Raw genomic sequence first — 22,315 nt, forward strand, 5'->3', positions numbered from 1 at the left:
ATGGCCTGATGTCGGCTATGGGGTCCTGGAGGGGAGGAAAGAGGGCAGAGACCTCCCCCGCAGCAGATCGGGTGTTCCTGATTTTGAAATCTCTTTCTACCACGGAACAGCAGCGTGGCCTTGGACATGGTATTTGATTTTTGAGCCTCAGTTTTGTTTTCTGGAAAAACACTTTGTAGAATTATGGTAAAGACTAAACAAGCAGACCAGCGCTATGAGGTTGGGAGGCACCCACATCCCATGGGTGTAACCACATGAGCTCCCTACTTTTATGTCAGAAAGCCTTGCATATTGACAATTTCATATGGTTCTCTGGGTCCAAGATTTTGGTATTTGAGTGTCCTGGGGGCTCAGTGGGTGATGTGTTTGTAGAAGCGCTCAAAAAATGTGTATGTTATAAACATAAGGCCAATATTATATTTTAAAAGAAAAAGAAACCCTGAGAATTACAAAATGACCCCTCAGAGTTGGCACCATGAAAAGCCAGCACTGCTTGGTTCCAGAAGGCAGTTCTGGACACCTGCACTGGACTCACCCTAAGCTCTTCTTAAAAAAACGCAGATTCCTGGCCCTGCAGAGGTACTGAGTCACAGTCTCTGGAAGGGGCCATCGAAACTGGTAAAGAAACACCCTGGACCCTGAGATCTCCATACTCGCTAAAGTTCAAAGAGTACTGGCAGGACATTAGCAGGGACTCAGAGACCCTGCGGAGAATTTATCACGTCTTTCCTGACTAGTGTTAAGAAAGCATCTGCGGAAAAATAAAAAGAAATCTGCGGATCGTGACATGAAGTTTCACATACCATACTGTAATTGACTGGAGACTGTTTCTCTTAGGAAGCAGAGGCCTTCTGGTGTCAGCAGAGAAAATGAATTATGAAACCTGGTATTTTATAGAAACCAAGCTGCTTTGTAGTCATCTTTCAGAGCTTCCCTGATGGCTCAGCAGTAAAGAACCTGCCTGTCAATACAGCAGATGCAAGTTTGATCCCTGGGTCGGGAAGATTCCCTGGAGAAGGAAATGGCAACCCACTCTGGTATGCTTGCCTGGAGAATCCCATGGACAGAGGAACCTGGTGGGCTACAGTCCATGGGGTTCGAGAAGAGTCAGACATGACTTAGTGACTAAAACAACAGCAACAACCCATCTTTCAATCTGATGAACTCCAATAATTGTGACATCAGTCTGGAATTTTTAGGGTATAATAAGAGAATAAAGATATTTCAGAGAATAAGAACACAGATCATTTTCGATCTCTACATTTGCAGCTGCGAGCCAAAATTTGAGATGACTCATTCAGAGACAGTAACGAGACACAATGATACTGGGGAGATAATTTTCCAGCACTTATTTCTGTCTGATGTTCATTGAAACATGGACACTGGAGAATAATTGGCCTTAGGGGCCCCTTGAGCAGGGACCAAAAGTGTGACATTTTTATTGCAATAGTTCCTAAAAGACTCCTTAGCCTCAAAAATGGGCATCCCCCTCTATTAGAGCACTTGAAATTTCCACCAGCTCATCATTTCAACCAAGGAAGAAAGGTGCTTGTTGAAATGTCATCTCTGGGAGCAGTGGCTCATTAAGTCATCTTAAGTATGACATCCCCAACTTGCTGTCACCTCCCTAAGTTGACATCCTTAGATGCCAGATCTCTCACTTGTAAAATGAAGATGTTTGATTCAAGAATCTATAGGGTCTCGCCAAATACTTAGAGAGCCTGAGGATTGTTACCCGAGTTCGCTTGAGTTTGTCAGGTAGCATGGTGTAAAGGAATGAGACCTGCATCCATAGGTCGTTTTTGATAGAGGAGAATGGGAGAAATGTCTTGAACAGTGGATCAATCTGAGATGCTGCCTCATATAGCAGGAAGGTGCTTGTTACAAGAAAGTGGGTATAGCAGGGATATATGCTGGAGGTATTTTAGGTGCTTCCTACGATTGTTCAGCTTTTGTTCCTTCCTGCCTCTGCTCAACTGTGCACAGATAAAACCCAAATTTTCCCCCTCGATACTTGGGGAAGAAGCTGCCAGCCAGAGCTGCCACCCAGGTCTGTCGCAGCTACCCCATTTAGGCTGATATTTTTTGTTTAAATCTTGGCAACATGGGTAAGCCTTATTTCAGGGGTTTATACTGGGCACTCAGTGTATGCTGGGTACCATGCTGTTTGTTGTTGTTCAGTCGCAAAGTCGTGTCCCACTTTTCACGACCCTATGGACTGTAGCCCGCCAGGCTCCTCTGTCCATGAGATTTCCCAGGCAAGAACACTGAAGTGGGTTGCCATCTCCTTCTCTAGGGGATCTTTCTGCTGCAGGGACTGAACTTGCGTCTGCTGCATTGCAGGTGGATTCTTTATGACTGAGCCATCAGGGAAGCCTGGGTACCATGCCGAGAGGGAATGTTATTCTCAAACTTACCGTCGCTCAGTAGCTCATCAGAGCTCAGCTGAGCTCACTGCAGGGAGCTTTTTTGGGTGGGTAAAGCTGTCTCTGTTCCTAACGAAGCCAGGCCCCCTGAGCATGGGGTGTGTGCACTGTTTTCTCTCTCCTCTCCCTACCCCTCCCCGTGCACACAGAGGTGTGTGTGATAAGCTGTTTCAGTCATGCAGAAAGGTGCAGGTTGTCTTTTCCTGATTTATGCCTCGATGCCGTCCACCTGTACTGAGGTGTGCTCCATGCAAAAGCATTTCAGGTGGAGTGTTGGGTCTGTTAGGAAGATGCTGAGTGTTTTATTATGTGATGTAGAGTCTTTAGACTTGGAGGAGGGCATGGCAACCCACTCCAGTATTCTTGCCTGGAGAATCCCCATAGACAGAGGAGCCTGGTGGGCTACAGTCCTTGGGGTCGCAAAGAGTTGGACACGACCGGGCGACTAAACAAGCACAGCACAGAGTCTTTAGAATGACCCTCTGGGGAGCTGTCCTTCTGGGTCTCACTTCCAGGAAAAGGTGTGACTTCCCTTATGAATGTACTTTCTTCTTGTGGACAAAGTGAATTGTGTAACTCATCAAGTTTTCCTCTCTATGTTGGCTGTTAGGGCGCCAGATGCAGATGGGTGGGCTGAAGGAGTTAGAACTTTTTTGAACAGAAAACCTCAGTCAAACTGGACTTCATCAAACAGGATTTGTTGGCTCGTGTAAAGAGAAGGCTGTGGGTGGCCCAGTTGGTCACGGTGGCTTGAGCCATTCTCTCCAAGCATCTTTCCTGGGTGTTTCTAAGGAGTTACAGACTGAACCCTCCAGCCCCAAGCCCCAGGGAAAGAGAAGGTCCCTCCCCCAACAGCACAGACCACGCCTGCCCTGTGGTTCATGGAGTCAGCTCACATCACCTGTTCCCACTTTAACCCTGTGCCCTGCTTGGCCCGCACACTGGACCAAGCATGGGGTCAGCCCTCAGGAACCGGGGGAGTGAGAGTGTGGAAACTGGGGCTGCTCCATGGAGACATGGGTTCTGTTACCAGCTGGAGGGAGTAGCTGCTGACTGGGCCTTAAACAGAAGAATGCCCAGAGCCACCATCTCTGCAATAGAACTGAATTCTGGTTCCTTTTCTTGGGTCTTAGCCTCCTCTTCACTTATCTTGTGCATGCGTGCTAAGTTGCTTCCGTCATGTCCGACTCTTTTGTGACCCCATGGATTTTAGCCCTCCAGGTTCCTCTGTCCTTGGGATTCTCCAGGCAAGAATACTGGAGTGGGTTGCTGTTCCCTTCTCCAGGGGAATCTTACCAACCCAGGGATTGAACCAATATCTCTTAAGTCTCCTGCGTTGGCAGGCGGGTTCCTTACCACTGGGGCCACCTGGAAAGCACTTGTCTCACCTTACTCTAATTTATCTTGCTGTGTTTTATGTCTCATGATAAATTTATTGACTCTCTTGGGACTGGGTGGTGATAGCAGAAAATAAATGAGTTCCAAAGTCTTTGCATCTGAGTCAGTGTTCCAAAGGCAGCTTTTGTGTGTGTGCATTTCTTTACATCCTAGTGACACGGGGAACAGTCTCAGCTCACTAACAGCGAAGAACATGGGTGTGGGAGGAGGCAGGGAGGGTATTAGAGCTGAGTCCAGTAGTTTCTCAACTTACTTTTCAAAGCACCACGTTTTTCAGTTAAGTAAAATCTTACATAGGTAGGAAAGCATAAATAACTCTTGGTTAACAAAATTTGTTGTGGGCAGATTTGAAAAGTGACCCTTCAAATTGGGGAAATAAGTGTTTGATGAACTACTACCCAGAAACAGATGCCCCCAAAGCTGATGGCAGAAACCAGGGGACCCCAACTTCATGATCTAATGCCTGATGATATAAGGTAGCGCTGAAGTAATAATAATAATAGAAATAAAGTACACAATAAATATAATGTGCTTAAATCATCCTGAAACCATGACTCACCCTCCCCCCCGACCCATTGTTTTTCAGTTGTTCAGTCGCGTATAACTCTTTTTGACCCCATGGACTGCAGCACACCAGGCTTCCCTGTCCTTTAGCATCTCCCAGAGCTTGCTCAGACTCATGTCCATTGAGTTGGTGATGCCATCCTACCATCTTGTCCTCTGTTGCCCCCTTCTCCTCCTGCCCTCAATCTTTACCAGCATCAGGGTCTTTTCCAATGAGTCAGCTCTTCTCATCAGGTGGCCAAAGTACTGGACGCCCCCAGGTGTCCTGTCCACCGGGTCCGTGGAAAAATTGTCTTCCACATAGCTGGTCCCTGCTGCCAGATAGGTTGGGGACCACTGGTGCAAACCACAGTCATCTACTGTTTTTTGTGTTCTGTGGATGGGGAGCATGCCTGCTGGTCTGAACTGGGATTGTATGCTTTCTCTCTGTGTCTCTACTCAGCTGACCTTGGCTGGCCTCTGTTGACACTCTAGGGTTGGCTGGCTGCAGGCTGGTCTAGGTTTGGCCTTGGCTGGGATGGCTGGGCTCCCCTCTCTGGGGTCCTCTGCGGGCAGGGTTTCCAGAGAGAGAGAGCAGAGGGTGCCAAGGCCCCTTGGCTTACTCTTGGGGAGGGCACATCGTCACTCCTGCCTCATCCTCTCATCACAGTCACACGGCTAGCCTGGAATCCAGAGTGGGGAAACACACCTCCCCCTTGATGTGTGGGGCAGCTGGGCCACGTTGCAGTGGGTAGATGTGGATGCAAGGACAGGGCTCTGTCAGACCCTGGGGCCTGTGTCCTGAGATGCTTCTTTGCAGAGCACAGTTGAGAAATCACTGGCGCATGAAAAAAGGAAATATAGGATTGCAAGACCTGCATTCAAGGGCCCCTCCAGCCACTGGCCATCCTCCGAGAGGAAGCAATTGAACTCGTTGAACTCAGTTCCTTATCTGTAAAGAGGGTCATTCTGGGATGCTGTGGTTCAGAGGTTGGCCTCAGAGATCGCCTGTGATAATGGATGGTCTGCAAAGAAACTTACAAACGACTGTGTCCCTGAGTGTATTCTGGAGAGACTGATAGGCTGCTTATACCTGAGTCACCCTGGCTGTGTCATTCATCCCCTGGGACAGTCCCCTGGCCTCTCCAAGGCTGGTTTCTTCATCTGTGGAGAGCAATGCTGTGTCACCCTTGGTCACCCTGTGGACAACCCAGTGCCTGGTGTGTGAGACCAGTAGCCCTGTTCTTAGAGGCCTGTGACCATGGGATGACCTTGAGCCTTCCTTGAGTGCTAACTTTATGTTATGCTTCCTTTATGTCTGAAAACCCCCAGGGGTGTGGTTCTGCAAACCCCAGGTTTTCTTCCATTTCTGATCCGATTTATTAGCTTATTTCTCTGTCCTCTGGCTTCCCAGGAGGAAGGGAAAAGTAAACAGAAATATCACGTACCACACACTGTTGGTCCTTTATGTGTTAGTTACCTCCCAAAGCTGTCCTGTGGGTGTGATGGTAGCGCTGTCACTTGATGGAGGTTTTTGGAGTTGAGGCCCCAACATTTCAGGATGTGGCACAGACAGTGGGTAGAGTTCTTTGTGGACCCAGAGGACTCCATCCATCCAGAGCCTCTGGGGCCCAAAGCACAAATCGTCATTTTTAAGTGTGCTGAAGTATTTGATGGGCTTCCCTGGTGGCTCAGTGATAAAGAATCTGCCTGCCAGTGCAGGAGATGCAGGTTCAATCCCTGGGTTGGGAAGATCCCCTAGAGAAGGAAATGGCAACCCATTCTCGTTTTCTTGCCTCGAGAATTCCATGGACAGAAGAGCCTGGTGAGCTACAGTCCACGGGGTTGCAAAGAGTCAGACATAACTTAGCGACTAAATGGCAAGTATTTGGTACAGTTTCTCATTTTGGTGTTAAAAGTGGTTGTAAAGTTGGTGTAACCCAGCAGTGCACAGTAGTTTATAGCCTGCTAGTTTATAGCCTCTAAAATAGTAAATTAGAAGGAAAAGTACCCAGCTTTTTAGTGCATGCATGTAAGTTGCTTCAGTCATGTCCGACTCTTTGTAACCCTATGGACTGTAGCCCGCCAGGCGCCTCTGTCCATGGGATTCTCCAGGCAAGAATACTGGAGTGGGATGCCACGCCTTCATCCAGGGGGTCTTCCTGACCCAGTGACTGAACCCACGTCTCTTATGTCTCCTACATTGGCAGGTGGGTTCTTTATCACTAGTGCCACCTGGAGAGCCCTTCTTAGTAACTTGTATGAAATGAATGGATTAGAGACATGGTCTGTACTTTTCACAAGCAGAGGAGGGGTGAATGCTTTCATCTCTGTGGTTTCAAATCCTCTAGAAAGAGCTGTATTGTTGTAATAGCCTATGTTTAGCATTTGGGGATCAGATGGAGGTGAAAAGTGTAAAGCCCTTTGCAAAGCTCTTGTCTGTGTGCACTCGTGGTCTTCGGCTAAATGCCACGAAGGTCAGTGAGGATTTCAGACCTTTCACCCCAGGTGCCTGTGAATGGGCCTTTGGACGTTGATGTTAAGTCACCTTTAGAACAAATTGCATTTGCTTTTAAGATTGGACAGAGGCACAGAGAGCACATAGATCTGTATTCAAAGTGTTGAACATTCTCCAATGAGTCATCATGGCAAAGGACCGTTTGGTATATGAAGTTTACAAGGGTGAGGTAGTTTACTTATTTGAATCACTTTTTTTTTGTTGTTGCAATATTATGGGGGAGAATTATGTTGAAATAAACTGTGCATTGGGGTTTCCCTGGTGGCTCAGATAGTAAAGAATCTGTCAGCAATTCAGGAGACCTGGGTTCAATCCCTGGGTCGGAACAATGCCCTGCAGGAGGGCATGGCAACCCATTCCAGCATTCTTGCCTGGAGAATCCCATGGACAGAGGAGCCTGGTGGGCTACAGTCCTTGTGGTTGCAAAGTCGGACATGACTGAGTGCATGCATAGTTGCGTTACATTGCTGTGTTAATTTCCACTGTACAGCAAAGTGAATCAGCTATTTGTATTCATATAGTCCCTCTTTTGTGTATTTCCTTCCCATTTAGGTCACCACAGAGCACTGAGTAGAGCTCCCTGTGGTATGCAGTAGTTCGCATTAGTTAGCTGTTTTATACAGAGTGCTGTATATATGTCAACTGCAGTCTCCTGATTCATCCCACCCTCTCTCCCCACTTGGTGTCCATATGTTTGTTCTCTATACCTGTGACTCTGTTTCTGCTTTGCAAATAAGAATAAATTCTTGTTTATTCCCACACTTGGTGTCACGGCCCTGCAGTTTCTTTTCTTCCTTTTCCTCTGTCCCCCTCCATCTCCATCTCCTGTAATGGGTGGGTTTTAAAAGAAGGTGGGCCATCTTCTTTTATCTTCTGGGCCATCTTCCTAAGGAGGTCAGGCTGCTTGGCTTCCTGTTTCTCCTCTGAAGGGTGAAGATAGGACAGAGTGTTGGTCCCAATGGTGAGTGTGAAAGCATAACCACTGCCTTGCCTGTCAGGCACTTGTGGGTGCATTTATCGGCTTTATTTCTAATCAGCACAGCAGTACTTAAAGGTAAAAAGATTATACTACAACAAAGGGACAACTAATGCTTATTGAATACTTAAAGTGTCTAGGCATTATTCTAAGTGCTTTTTCTATGTATCACCTGATTTAATGCTGATAAGCACATAAGTGACCCCCATTTTATAGGCTGGGGAATAAGCTCAGAGACTAAGCAAAGTGGCCCATCTTAGGCAAGTTGCAAGGGTAAAGCTGGAGTTTGGCCTTGAACAGCCTGAGTCTGAAACCACCAAGACACAAAGCCTGCCAGTTCTTCATGTTGGAGGCAGTCACTCCCAGCACACTGAGGTTGTAACCTGCTTCTGTCTTGAACCTCTGGATCTCTTTGTGTCCCTTTGATTGGTCGGTTGGGAATCCAGGAGGGTGGGTGGATGCTTCGGGTAGACAGGGCAGTGACCCCTGAATGACAGGATGAAGGACCAGAGGAGAACCCCAGCTCTCAGCAGGACTTTCCAAACAGTCGCTGAGTCTTCATTCTGGAGACTCTGTTGTCACATAACCGGCACAACTGGTAAAAGTCAGAAACAAAACAAGGACTTGTCGCTGTTGTTGTACTCAGTCGCATCTGACTCTTTGCAAGTCCAGAGTCTGTATCCCGCCAGGCTCCTCTGTACATGGAATTTTCCAGGCAAGAATACTGGGGTGTGGATTGCCATTAGCTCTTGCTTTATAAAATCTTATTTTAGGGAAGTGTTTTCCCTGAACCCGGAGCCAGTGCCAGTAAGTTCCAAGATCTGTGGAGCTCATGTGTTTAAAGAATTAAAAATAATCAGACACTTCCTTGTACGTTGATAAATTCACATCTGAAAAAAAAATTGCATCATATGTTCATGTAGTCAAGAAGAAGGGAATTTATCACCTGTGGTAATTACTGACTTTTACAAAAATCTTATAAAGGCATCCATCAGAGACAGAATATAAATACCAAAGGGATTTGATACTGTCCATTGGCCATTTAAAATTCCATGAACATGCTTTTCTTTAATAGAGAGAAATTTGACCTGCCTACTTTTTCTTTCTGAGCTGGTTATTTACATTTTATTTTTCCATAGAATATTATCCTGTTGTTAATATATTTGAACTTGAGAGTCTTTTAGTGATGACTTACCAGAGTTCTCTGCAACAAAAAATATGTATAAGATTGAAGGTTTAATTCTCTGTATTTTAATTCTATTTTAATTTTTAGCGACAGAAATTATGCTTACTGACCTGTATTATTAAGTTGACAGATTGATTACTTTCATTCCCAAAATGGTTCAGAGCAAAAAATTAGAAACCAGCTAGTCTGTAAAGAATTTATTGTCCAGTCCTGCACCTTCCCATTTGCTGGGAAGTAAACTGAGTGGATCACACCTGTTGTTTTTTAAAGGTACCTTTTTTAAGCAAAATTAGAGAAATATTCAGAAGTTGTTCTGAAAGGAAATAATATTCATTTAATATACTTTAGTCCATGCATGCTTTAAATATACACACATATATGTAAATACATACACATATACACACTTTTTTTTGGTCACACCTTAAAAATTTAACCTAATTAGTGAGTGAAAAATATCTGTCATATGATTCCATTTAGCACAGCAGTCTTCATCAAAGCTGTCATTCAAATCAGCCTTACTTTCTATCAGAAAAGGTCTAACCATTTTTAATTTCAAGTGTGTTAATTTGCATTTTGTGGAAAAGATTTAAAACCAGAACAAAGAAATGATATGACAGATTGCAAAAAGCAGTTTAGTCAAGTTTAAAGTGAAGTAGATTTATACAATTAATTATATTTTGTTATAAGTTATAAAACCATGGCAAATCTATACTGCTTTTCATTAATTTATAGAAATGTAATATAATAGGTACCCCAAATTATGAGGTATTATAAATAGAGGATTAGGTTTAGAAAAGCATGCTATTTTTCTGGTAAATGTGTGTGAATCTGTGTATTGATCTCTGGTGTTTTACCTCTGGGAATAAAGAACTGTGGACATACTTTCAAAAATACATCAATTTCTGAAAATTTCAGATTTTCCTGTGGATGTAAAAGAGAGAAGTATATGCTACTTGAAACTGATGCAGCAGCAAACTAAAATAATACATGTGTTTGTTAAGAGAAAGTATTAAATATTTTGTTGGGATTGACTTTTATTGGAAACATTGCTTTATGAAGAAATGTTTGATAAAATGGATATTAACTGTTTTACTGTGTAACACAAATAGACTGTAAACTAAATCTGATGGATTTTTATTTGTAAATTTTCCCTGTATAATTTGAAAAATTTAGAAAGCGTTAAAATTATATTGAAAAGAATCAGTGTCAGAAATGTCCACACTTTTACTTGTTTGGCGATTGTTTTATTTCCAGCTAATGTCATGCTTGAGTGTGACTATATTTGCTAAAAAAGAATCATTACATTTAAGTACATTTAAAAGTATTTTTTGCATTATTATTTACTGGTATAGTTTTTTTTTGTTTTGTTTCACCAAGTTTTGGCTCTAAAGTGAGTTCTCTATGGTCAAGGGAAGGAAGTTGCGTGGTCATTAAAAATTTTTAATATATCTGATTTTATAACATTCTACAAGGGCTAAACTACTCTATCTCTAGTACATTGTTTTACTTTTAAATGAAATGTGGATACAACAGGGGAAGTCATGGAGCACTGCAGAGAGTGGCTGGGGTTTGATTCATCATTAAAAGAAGGCTTCTTTTCCTTGACAGTCACAGCTCACATTGTTTCTTTGAAGTGTGGATGTCTTTATACTAGAAAGATGCGCCTTCCTTTGGTAAGGTGTGACGTCTGGAGAAAGGGCAGGCAGGCAGGAGGACCTCCCTGATGCTGGAATGGCTGTCGGTGCCCTTTGCCCATCAGTGCTCTGTACCCCTTAATGTTCTGTGGCCTTAGCTGGCAGGGGGTGGGGTGGAGGGGTGGGGTCCCTGCTCAGTGACTCTGTCGGGATTCTGACACTGAGACTGAACAAATGATAGGGCCAGGCCCCGTGGCTGGGCTTCTGTAGCCTTTATCTTTCTAGACAGAGATATTAATTTAAAAAAAAGACAACTTTTTAGTTTTCATTTTTTTTAACTAATTTTTATTGGTGTATAGTTTGCTTTACAAAGCAAATTGTTGAATTGAATATTGTTGTATTCATTTCTGCTATACAAGCAGAGTGAATCAGCTATGTTGTTGTTGAGTCGCTAAGTCATGTCCCACTCTTTGCGACCGCATGAACTGTAGCCCACCAGGCTCCTCTGTCCATGGAATTCTCCAGGCAAGAATACTGGAGTGGGTTGCCATTGCCTCCTCCCGGGGATCTTCCTGACCCAGTGATCGAACCCATGTCTCCTGCTTGGCAGGCAGATTCTTTACCATGGCGCCACCAAGGGAAGCCCAAATCTGCTATATGTTTGCATCTGTTCCCCTCTTTTTTGGATTTCCTCCCTGTTTGGATCACCACAGAGCACTGGGCAGAGTTCCCTGTGCTATAGGGTAGGGTCTCATTAGTTATCTAGTTTATGCATAGTATTGATATGCATTTCTCAATCAAAAAGACAATGTTTTAGAGCAGTTTTAAGTTCACAGCAACACAAAGAGGCAGGTACAGAGATTTGTCCTATGTTTCTGTCCTTGCACGTGCGTGGCCCTCCCCCAGCTCCCACCCAATGGTACTTCTGTTACACTGGATGATTTTGCACAAACAGATCACTATCACCCAAAGTCCGTGGTTTACACAAGGATTCCCTATTGATGTTGTGTGTCCTGTGGGTTTGGACAAATGTGTGGTGACATGCTTCTTGCAGTTACAGCATCACTGACCTAAAAGTTCTCTTTGCTCAGCCTGTCTTTCCCTCCATCCCCCAACAGGAAGAGGCAGAAATGTGGCTGGTGAGCTTGGGTTTACAGTAACTCCATCCTGGTCTTGACTGAGTCTGTGACTTGACAAATATTTTATGTCTCTCTGCTTCAGCTCCCCCTCTTGAGATGCAAAGAGGTCATTATGACTTAAAAATAATTCAGATGTTAGGACTTGAGCTTCTGAGTCATGAATAATTATACACGAAAACCAAACAGTCAACTCGTGATTTGACCTGAAAGAATCTTGCAAAAACATTAGTTTCCTATTGTGTAACTTAATCTTCGAATGATTGGCAATTTCCAGTTGAATTCTCACAACTTTGAGGGAATAACAGGCCCCGGGGGAGTCTGTAGCCATCCTTCTGACAGCCTGCGTGTCTCCAAGTCGCTGTGTTTATTTGAGATTTCCTTTCCACTTTGTGTGGTCTTTTTGATGTTTCTTTAGTGGGACATGGGCGGGAATTGTCTTACTACCCAGACCTTGCAGCGCAGGTTAAATGGTTTGCTCAGGTCCTAGAGGAAGCCAGGGTCTGGTCTCGCTGAGTTCTAAAGCCAGGCAGCAAAGCTTTTGTGAACCTGCTACTTGGGAAAATGATAAGCATATTATCCCTTTACTAAGAGGAAGGCAAATTTCTTGTTGAATTGCTTTCAGAAAATAGAACACCAGCAGCGAGTCATTTTTTCAGTGATTTTCTTACGTTGTCGTTCAGTCACTAAGTTGTGTCTGACTCTTTGCGACCCCATCGACTGCAGCATATTAGGCTCCCCTGTCCTTCATTATCTCCCGGAGTTTGCTTGGATTCATGTCCATTGAGTCGGCATTTATAATGTCCTTTGAGTGGGACTGGAAAACACGGTAGAATGGTGGGCCATCTGAGGTCAGTCCATGGGCCCGGGTTGTTTCTGGGGTGATGCTCCTCTAAAGCTCAGGTCTCTAGAATGTGCACCCTTGAAGTGTGAAAAGATGATGTATTGGGATGCAAAAAGAGGGGACATAATTAAAATATGAAAAAAAAATCCATCCTAAGGGCATGAGTAGCAATATATGGAGAATCTCCTGAAAGCAGATTTGTAAAAGCATTATTTAGAGTCGTGAAAAGTTAGGAACTGCTGAAATATCCAACAATAACGATTCAGTCATGATCTATTCCTGTGATAGGATGTCAGATAGCCACTAGGAGCAATGATAGAAAAGAATGTCTAAAGACATTACATGACCACAGTATGGATATATGAGATAAAAACTAGTGGCAAAATCAGAAAGTGTTAGTCGCTTAGTCATGTCCCACTCTCTGCAACTCCATGCACTGCAGCCTGCCAGGGTCCTCTGTCCGTGGAATTTCTCCAGGCAAGAATACTGGAGTGGGCTGTCATTCCCTTCTCCAGGGGATCTTCCCAACTCCGGGATCGAAGTCAGTTCTCCTGCATTGCAGGTAGTGACAAAATCATGTCTATAGGATAATGCTGATGTTATCAAATGATTCAAAGTATTTGTGTATTTAAAAAAGAAAACGAAGTATTTATGTATTTAAATTTTTTTTATTTTTCAAGATTTTTATTAAAAAAAAAAAAAAAAACTATGGAAATGTAAGAGATACAAGCCAAGATGTTAATAGTGGTTCTTTCTGGATAGTGGGTATAGGTATTTTTGCTTTCTTTTAACTCTTCTTTGTTTACTTTATTTCCTTCGATGTATTTATATATCCTCTGGTGCTGGGAGAAAGTTATTGTAAATAGTTGTTAGGGAAGAGTTGATGCCATAAGTAATGAACTCAGTAAAGAAGTGTGATGATTTGGGAAGTATGAACTGGCAGAGAGGAACCAAACAGGGAAAAATTCTCAGAGGACACCACCTACCTCCACTCTCCTTTGCTCTAAAATGTACTCAGCACACACTGTATAGAGGTAGGTGTGAGGATGTACTGCAGTGTGATTTTTAAAACAGATCGTTCCCGTAGCCAGCTGTCTCCTAATCCACACTTGGCTGGCTTCTCCTCTGGAATTGTTTCTTTGCTGGAGTGTTAATGGATTGGTTAATTTGTGAGCAACACTCCTAATTGTATTAAATCTCTACAACCTTATTAAGCATTTGTGCAGAATTAGATCAGAGAACTTGGGGAAGCAGCATGCCAGTGGTTGGAGGGAGGGATGGAAGGGGAGAGGGAGAGAGAACCGGGCTAACAAGTGGGTCTCCCCCCAAAAATTAAACAGCACAGAGAGAAAACCCCACTGCTGTAAGTTCAGCAGGATTCCAAGGCACATGAAATAGCCTCCTTGCTGTATGTTTAAACACCACTAATGAGAGAGAGAGAGACAGAGTTGAACACCAGAGCCAGTTTGTTCTTTTTATTTAGACCTGTTAGGGTTTACTTTTATTTGGGGAAAAAGAATAAGAACTAACAAACTTTCAAGAGTCTTAGGTTTTCTGGTTGCCTGTATTTATATTTAGATACCAGGCTACATGTATTCTGTGCTTAAAAAGAATCAGTTTCAGAAAATAGAGCTGGACCATGTCTATTTTGAAAACTAAAGCCTCAATGAACTGAAATATATGGCTTTTTAAAATTTTGCATTGGAGTATAGCTGATTAACAATGTTGTGGTAGTTTCAGGTACATAACAAAGGGACTCAGCCATACGAATACATGTATTTATCCTCCCCTAAACTCCCCTCCCATCCAGGTTGCCCAAGAGCATTGAGCAGAATTCCCTGTGTTACACAGGCGGTCTTTGTTGGTTATTCATTTTAAATATAGCAGTGTGTGCATGTCCATCCCCAGTTCCCTAACTGTCCCTTCCCTCATCCTTCCCCCTTGCTCAGCAACCCTAAGTTCCTTCTCTAAGTCTGTTTCTGCTTTGTAAATAAGTTCATTTGTATCATGTCTTTTTAGACTCCGAATATGAGATGTCACACAATTTTTCTGCTTCTCTGTCTGACTTCTCTCAGTGTGACAAGCTCTAGGTCCCTTCACGGTGCTGCAAGTGACATTATTTCATTCTTTTTGATGGCTGAATAATATGTCATTGTATATATGTACCAAATATGTGCATGCATGCCCAGTCGTGTCTGACTCTTTGCAACCCTATGGACTATAGCCCTCTAGGCTCCATGGGATTTTCCAGGCAAGAATACTGGAGTGGGTTGCTATTTCCTCCTCCAGGGTATCTTCCCCACCCAGGGATCGAGATACGTCTCCTGATTAGCAGGTGAGTTCTTTACTGCTGAACCATCTGGGAAGCCCCTATATGTACCATATATACTGCATTTTAAAAACCGTGGCTGGCAGCTACTTTCTGCCAACCAGGGAGATGGATTCGGCTTCTGAGAATGCTTAGTGCACCTTCCAGCAGTGGCTTTGGAGAGGATGGATGAGGAAGCTTTAACATTGACTTCCGGACATCCTGACTGTGTCCCATTGCTTATCTGGAACAATTGGTTTATCTTTTCCCCCCAGTGTTGAACATTTATTACTTAGATTATTGCAATAGTAATGAAAATCCAAGTAAAACTTTTCGGCAGCCTTTGGTTTGATTTCAAGCTATTGATATCCTTGTATTGTGTACTTTAGCACTTTCAAAGTCAGAAATAATGAAGTACTTTTTAGGATGAAGATGATTCAAACTCAGAAGCAGTTAGAATTTTTACTTTCTTGATAAGTTCCACAGTACCTCACTCAGAGTGTTTGTGGTTTTAAATTGGATGGTCCCACGGGTTTTAAGAGTCACTTGAAAAGCAGAAAAATAAAGGCTATCATTTGTTGTAGAAGTTTGCATAATCATGGTTTTGCTGCAAATAAGTCAGAATAATCAGGAAAGACAAGAGTGTGGGATGCTGCCCTCCCAGCTCCTGGGAGCTCAGCCCAGTGTGTCTGTTGCACTTGTTCAGTTGCTGAGTCCGATTCTCTGCAACCCCATGAACTGCAGCGCACCAGGCTTCCCTGTCCTTCACAGTCTCCCGGAGTTAACTCAGACTCATGTCCATTGAGTCCATGATGCCATCCAACCATCTCATCCTCTGTCACTCACTTCTCCTTCTGCCCTCAGTCTTTCCCAGCATCAGGGTCTTTTCCAGTGAGTCGGGCACCATCAGGTGGCCAAAGTATTGGAGCTTCAACTTCAGTATCAGTCCTTCCAATGAATATTCAGGGTTGATTTCTTTTAGGATTGACTGGTTTGACCTCCTTGCTGTCCAAGGAACTTTCAAGAGCCTTCTCCAGCACCACAGTTAGAAAGCATCAATTCTTCGGCACTCAGCGTCCTTTATGGTCCGACTCTTAACATCTACACGTGGACTACCGGAAAAACCACAGCTTTGATTATATGGACCTTTGTTAGCAAAGTGATGTCTCTGCTTTGTAATCGGCTGCACACCAGGTCAGGAAATCTGCAGGGGTGTCCCTGAAGTGTTTCTCTCTTCTACCAGGCAGGCTCTGCTGTTTCCTCTGCCGGGATGCTGTGGGGATGGCCCTGCCCTGGTTGCTGTGAGCACCAGGTAGCCTCGTGGCCTCTCTCTTCACCGCCGGGTCATCCTACCTGCTCTAGACCATCTGGATCTTCTCTGCCCCTGATGTGGGGAGCACCACACCCAGCTAGTGGCTCACACCCATCACAGAGGCCTGGGAAGTGGCTCTTTATTTCAGCCTCTGCTCTGGGGCTGTCAGTGAATTGGTCTGACCTGTGCAGTCAACAGGGTCCTAGAATCAGGGAGTTAAAAGTTTAGAGTGTGTGTTGTAAAACAGAGTTTTAATTAGTAAGTGCAAAGGTGTGTGTGTGTGTGCACTCATGAGAGAGAGCACATGTTCTGGAGAAAGGGGTTTAACTGTAGATAAAAGGGCCATTTGCTTAGGAGCCCTTCTGTGGAAGGAGGCGGAGGCAGAGATGCTGGCGGAACTTTCCATGTTTGTGAGAGGTCAGCAGGGGTGTGGCTTCCCTTAGCACCTGGATCTGAACTTTTCCCAGACATGTACAGCAGGTTCCTTCCAACCCTTCCAGATTTTCTAGGTCCTTATAAAAATATGAACACATTTCATGTTGTTGTTCAGTCAAATATACAGGATGCTTCCTGGAATAAAATCGGTGGCAAGGAAAGAGTGTCGACCGACCGCTTGGTTAATAATTGCTGGTATGGAGCGTTCTGTTACTTTGCTTTTTTCCTCTTAATTGGCTGAGAATTAATAAACTCCTGGTTGGTTTCAAGGGCACAGCCAGTTTTTAATGGTCATGCGGAAATTTCAGAAAGAAAGCTAAAGAATTAACATAATAAATAATTATTGCTTCCAGAGTTTTTTTTGTTGTTAGGATTATAAAATGTTAAAAAGCAAAGCCTCTTGAGCGGAAAGTAATGGCCCTGACAAGCAGGGCAGCGGCAGCATTCACAATGAGGCCGATCTTCCCTCAATGTCAGGCAGATTTGCTTCCCCCGGAAACGTTTCCTCGCATTATGGAAATGTTCTTTTCCCATCAACAGTGGAGAATGAAACTCCAGGCTTCTAATTAATCTCAGCTGACGTTTGATTTCATATCCAAGTTCAAGGCAGGAGGCGGAGTGGTCTCCCTCCTCCCGCCATGTCCATGACCACAGGCAAATTTCTCCATTAATGTCAGACTGCATCTGTGTGTCTCATTGACACTGTCACACGTCAGTCATTAATGCATTAGCAGTCACTTCCGTCCACTTGCTACCCACTCGCTCCCTGCTGGAGGAAAAGCATGGCAGGAATTTTATTTTGGAGGCCTTTAACCTTGAACCTCTGTGTTCACGGCATAAAGAGCTTACTCAGATATAATGCATTATAGATGATAACTTGCTCATACATTTTCTCCCAGCTGTGAATCACAGCAGCTTGGTGAGAACGACCCTACACCCGTAGTTCACAAATGTGGAAACCAAGATTCAGAAAACCTATGGGGCTTATCGGGGCTTCCCTGGTGACTCAGTCGGTAAAGAAGCCGCCTGCAATGCGGGAGAACTGGGTTCGATCCCTGGGTTGGGAAGATCCCTTGGAGGAGGGCATGGTAACTCACTCCAGTATTCTTGCCTGGAGAATCTCCAAGGACCGAGGAGCCTGGCGGGGTACAGTCCATGGGGTCACAAAGAGCAGGACATGACTAAGTGACTAAGCACAGCACAGCACAGCATGGGGCTTGTCGGAGTTTCCTGGTAAGTAAGTGGTGGACCTGGGATTTGAACCTGCAATGTCTTGAATCAGATGGAATGTTTTTGTTCCTAAGAGGGTTAGAGAGTGCCTTTGAGGATAGAATTATCTTCACCTTGTCTGTTTCTGACAGCCCTCTCACCTCTTCCCAAGTCTAGTTCCTGGATATTAGGGAAGCACTAGGAGGCAATGGCAACCCACTCCAGTACTCTTGGCTGGAAAATCCATGGATGGAGGAGCCTGGTAGGCTGCAGTCCATGGGGTCTCGAAGAGTCAGACATAACTGAGTGACTTCACTTTTTTCACTTTCATGCATTGGAGAAGGAAATGGCAACCCACTCCAGTGTTCTTGCCTGGAGAATCCCAGGGACGGCGGAGCCTGGTGGGCTGCCGTCTATGGGGTCGCACAGAGTCGGACACGACTGAAGCGACTTAGCAGCAGCAGCAGCAGCCATTTTTCATTGTCCAAAGGAAAAAAAAAATCAGATGTATAGAAAAAATGTTAAAAGCAATTTGTTACTTTGAATTAGGACATAAACAAGAAATTTACTAACGTAAGAGTGAAAAAGAAAGATGGATGTACTATGAGCTTAGTGTTGTGAATTCCCTGGCTGTCAGGGGAAGAGGGAAACACAGGAGGTTTCGATCTGGAAGAGGAACCTTCTTCCTTTCCTGCTTCTGGATTTCTTCCGAGGGCTCCGTGTCAGCAGATCGAGCGATGCAACAGGACCGTCCTTCTCACAGACAGTTCCAGTGTCTTTCTGGCAGCGTGGGGCAATGGGTATGTTTTATCAGCATGACCTCCTGATTGAAGGAATAACTGCAAACAAGCCAGTGAAGGCTACTCTGCGGGGGTGGAGATGATGTCTGCTGATGTGAGTGAGGGGCAGGCATCAGCATCCCCCGCAGAGGGAAAAGTGGCTTCTTTCTCGAGCTGATCCTCGAAGCCCCCTTCGCTGTGCTGGGTTTTGACAGCCGCGAGCTCAGCAGCTCTGTGTCTCTGGGCTGGCCTTCTGCAGCCTTCCCGGGCTCTGAATGGCCAGGCTGGACTTGGGCGGGAGCTGGGGGGCCCTTGAGGGGCAGACGGGGACTTGGCGGTGATCGCAGATCGCCCCACCACTGCAGATGGCAGGGCTGGGTCGGCCGGGAGGGCTGGGAACAGGCGGTCACCCCCATGAAGTGTCAGAACTTAAGGCAACGGCAGTGCCTTCCTGACGGGGCTCCAGGGAGGACTCGGCTGCAGACAGCCCCTCCAGGAACGAAACAGCGACCTTCACGTGGAATGGCTGTTTTACTGGCTCTTTAAGTGTTGTTGTTGTTTAGTGGCTAAGTCGTGTGTCCAACTCTTTTGCAACCCCCGGGACTGTAGCCCGCCGGGTTCCTCTGTTCATGGGATTTTCCAGGCAAGAATACTGGAGCGGCTTGCCATTTCCTTCTCCATTACGTGTTGGGGAATGTCTGTCAAACAGTGACTTCTGTTCTGGCGTAGTTACTGTTGAGTGCTTTTGGGAGGCATGATAATTAGGCAAAGGTTGTTTGGGAACACCTGTGGGTGTCAGTGGCATCCTAGGAGATGCAGCCTTGCATTTAGATGCTTTTACCCCACCGTGAAGTCTCTGGTTGGGCTTCTCTGGTAGCTCAGCAGTAAAGAATCCACCTGCCAAACAGAAGACGTAGGTTCGATCCCTGGGTTGGGAAGATCCCCTGGAAAAGAAAATGACAACCTACTTCACTATTCTTGCCTGGAAATCCTGTGGACAGAAGAGCCTTGCAGGCTACAGTCCACAGGGTTGTGAAGAGTTGAAGGTGACTTAGCAACTGAGCATGCATGTATGAGTCTCAGGTGGTTACATGTGTAGAAGAGTGTGGAGGCCCAGTACTTCAATAGCGGTGTTACTCTATCTGCATTTTTCATATGTTCACTGTCAGTCATCGATGGAGGGCTTCCCATGACTGTGTAATAAATGCTTCTGTTCCCGTTTTGAGGCCCTCGCCCCGTTCTGCCATTCGTCTCTGAATATTTGAATTACATCTCCTATCCTCAGGCCACCTGAAGCAGTCTAGTCTTTACTTCCAAGGCAGTAATTAAACGTAATGTTTTCATGGTTTTGCAGCTTTTATTTTTTCCTTTCCCCCCTAAGTGTGACCTAAAAAAAATAATCCCATGAGATTGGTAATAGTTCTCACATTTTAGATTAAGGGAAATACATTTAGGCCTAGCAGGTAACTGGTAACTGGCAGAGCCCAAGATGTGAACACTGGCTTTTGGGGTCCACACCCAATATTCTTCCCAGGGCCCCACAGAGAATATGTCAAATAAAGATCACGGGAAAATTTCCCCCGCTCTCTGTTACAGACTAGTAGAATTAATGCTCATGAGTTAAAGTGTCAGATTCAAGTATTTTACTTCTAAATGATTAAAGATTTTGAAATGGAGACTCAAAAGAGACTCAAAAGTGAACAAAAGTAAATTGAAATGTAATAAATTATTTTGAGTTACTTTAAAAAAATTATTGTGTTTTCTTTCTAGATGTTCAGTTATGGAATGCTTTTCCACTTCATATCTAGCCTTCAATTGGGACTAAATATATAAAGTATCATTATAAATATATAAATATCCTTGATACTTGAGGTAGATAAGTTTTTTTTTTTTTTTTTAATCTTACTGACAAAGGTGGCTTAGTTAAAATCCCATTTGCCACTTTTAGAAAACGACCTGATTTCTCTCTCTCATTTTGGAGATAAACTCTAGAGTATTGTTATTTCTTTCCATCCGTAGACATTTTCCAAGGTGTTATGTTCCTTCCCCTAATAAGTAGGAGGATGCTTCTTGGTCATCCCAGTGCAGGTTCTCACCAGATAGTCACCTCGTTTATAATTAGGTTAATTGTTTTTAATTCAACTTGATTGTCCTGTACTCCTAATCCCTAGAATGACATGTAGCATGGATAGGAGACTAACTTCTTCAATAAGTGAATGAGTTTCATAAATTATCGCATTGGGCAGCTACCCTTTTACCCTAAAACATCTCTAGCAGAAATTTCATTATGTAGATAACCTTTTAAAATGCACTTGGCACACCTACTTTGAATTTAAATCTTCTAGGAACATTTTTAGTAGAATAATTTCTTTAATTTATTTCTTGACTCTTTATATATTGGACAGTTTCCTTCCCCTTTAACTTCGTTTTGTTAAAAATAATATTTCTTTTTTCACAGAGCAAGTTTGGAAAACAGTCAAAATTACAGGAAGAAGAAAAAAAGTTTATAATGTTGCCACTCATCCTTACCACAATTCAGTATTTTTCTTTCTAGTTTGTTTGCAAATTGTGAGTGTGTTTTTAAGGATTAGAGTCTATCTTTTTTTTTATCTTAACCTTAAATGTGTTAACCTTACTGTTAGTCACTCAGTCGTGTGATCCTATGGACTGTAGCCCACCAGGCTCCTCTGTCCATGAAATTCTCCAGGCAAGAATACTGGAGTGGGTTGAAATTTCCTTCTCCGGGGGATCGTCCCCTCCCAGCAATTGAACCCAGGTCTCCCACATTGTAGGCAGACTCTTTACTGACTGAACCACAAGGGAAGAGTTAAATTAGCCTTAAATAATCTTAAACTATATTTTCTGTATATCCTTAAAACTTAAGAAGACAGGGGATTAATTACCTGGTGGTCCAATGGTCAAGACTGCATGGGTCAAGGGTTTGATCCCTGGTCAGGGAACTAAGCTCCTATGTGTCATGTGGCATGGCCAAAAATAGAAAAAAAAATTAAGGAGACACTTGAGAGCCTGTTTCCATGGCTGCATACTACTCCTTGCTATTGAAGTGTGTTTTTACACATTAGTGAACACCAAAATGTTCAAAGCCTGGAACAGTGCATTTCTAAATGCACTGCATTTACCAACAGGGATATTTTTCATTTTCAAAAATAGCCTTTATCAAAAGGCTTCTTTTGAAATTAATGAGAAGTTTTAGATATCACATTAGATCAGATTCTTAAATAAAACAAAAGTTTGTATTTGAAAAACTTCTGTTTATACCAAAGTAAAACAAAATGATGCGAGAGCCTACTCATTGGAAAAGACCCTGATGCTGGGAAAAGTTGAAGGCAGGAGGAGAAGGGGGCAACAGAGGACGAGATGATTGGATGTCATCACCAACTCAATGGACATGAATCTGAGCAAGCTCTAGGAGGTGGTGAAGGACAGGGAAGCCTGGTGTGCTGCAGTCCATAGGGTCGCAAAGAGTCAGACACAACTTAGTGACTGAACAACAACAACAAAACAAGATGAAATTCTTTTTATCTTAATCAGAATATATATAGGCTGATGGTTTTTGTTTCTGAGCTCAGAATCACCAAGAAAATCTTTTG

General features: G+C 43.9%; 1 protein-coding gene across 6 annotated transcripts in view; it reads left to right on the plus strand.

Annotated features, from left to right (window-relative positions):
* Positions 1-22,315, plus strand: part of PTPRM (protein tyrosine phosphatase receptor type M) — a 640,041-nt gene that overhangs the window by 9,990 nt on the left and 607,736 nt on the right. The gene's annotated exons all lie outside the window — the stretch shown is intronic.

This window comes from Cervus canadensis, chromosome 23, assembly GCF_019320065.1.
Source record: "Cervus canadensis isolate Bull #8, Minnesota chromosome 23, ASM1932006v1, whole genome shotgun sequence".
Classification (NCBI taxonomy): domain Eukaryota; kingdom Metazoa; phylum Chordata; class Mammalia; order Artiodactyla; family Cervidae; genus Cervus; species Cervus canadensis.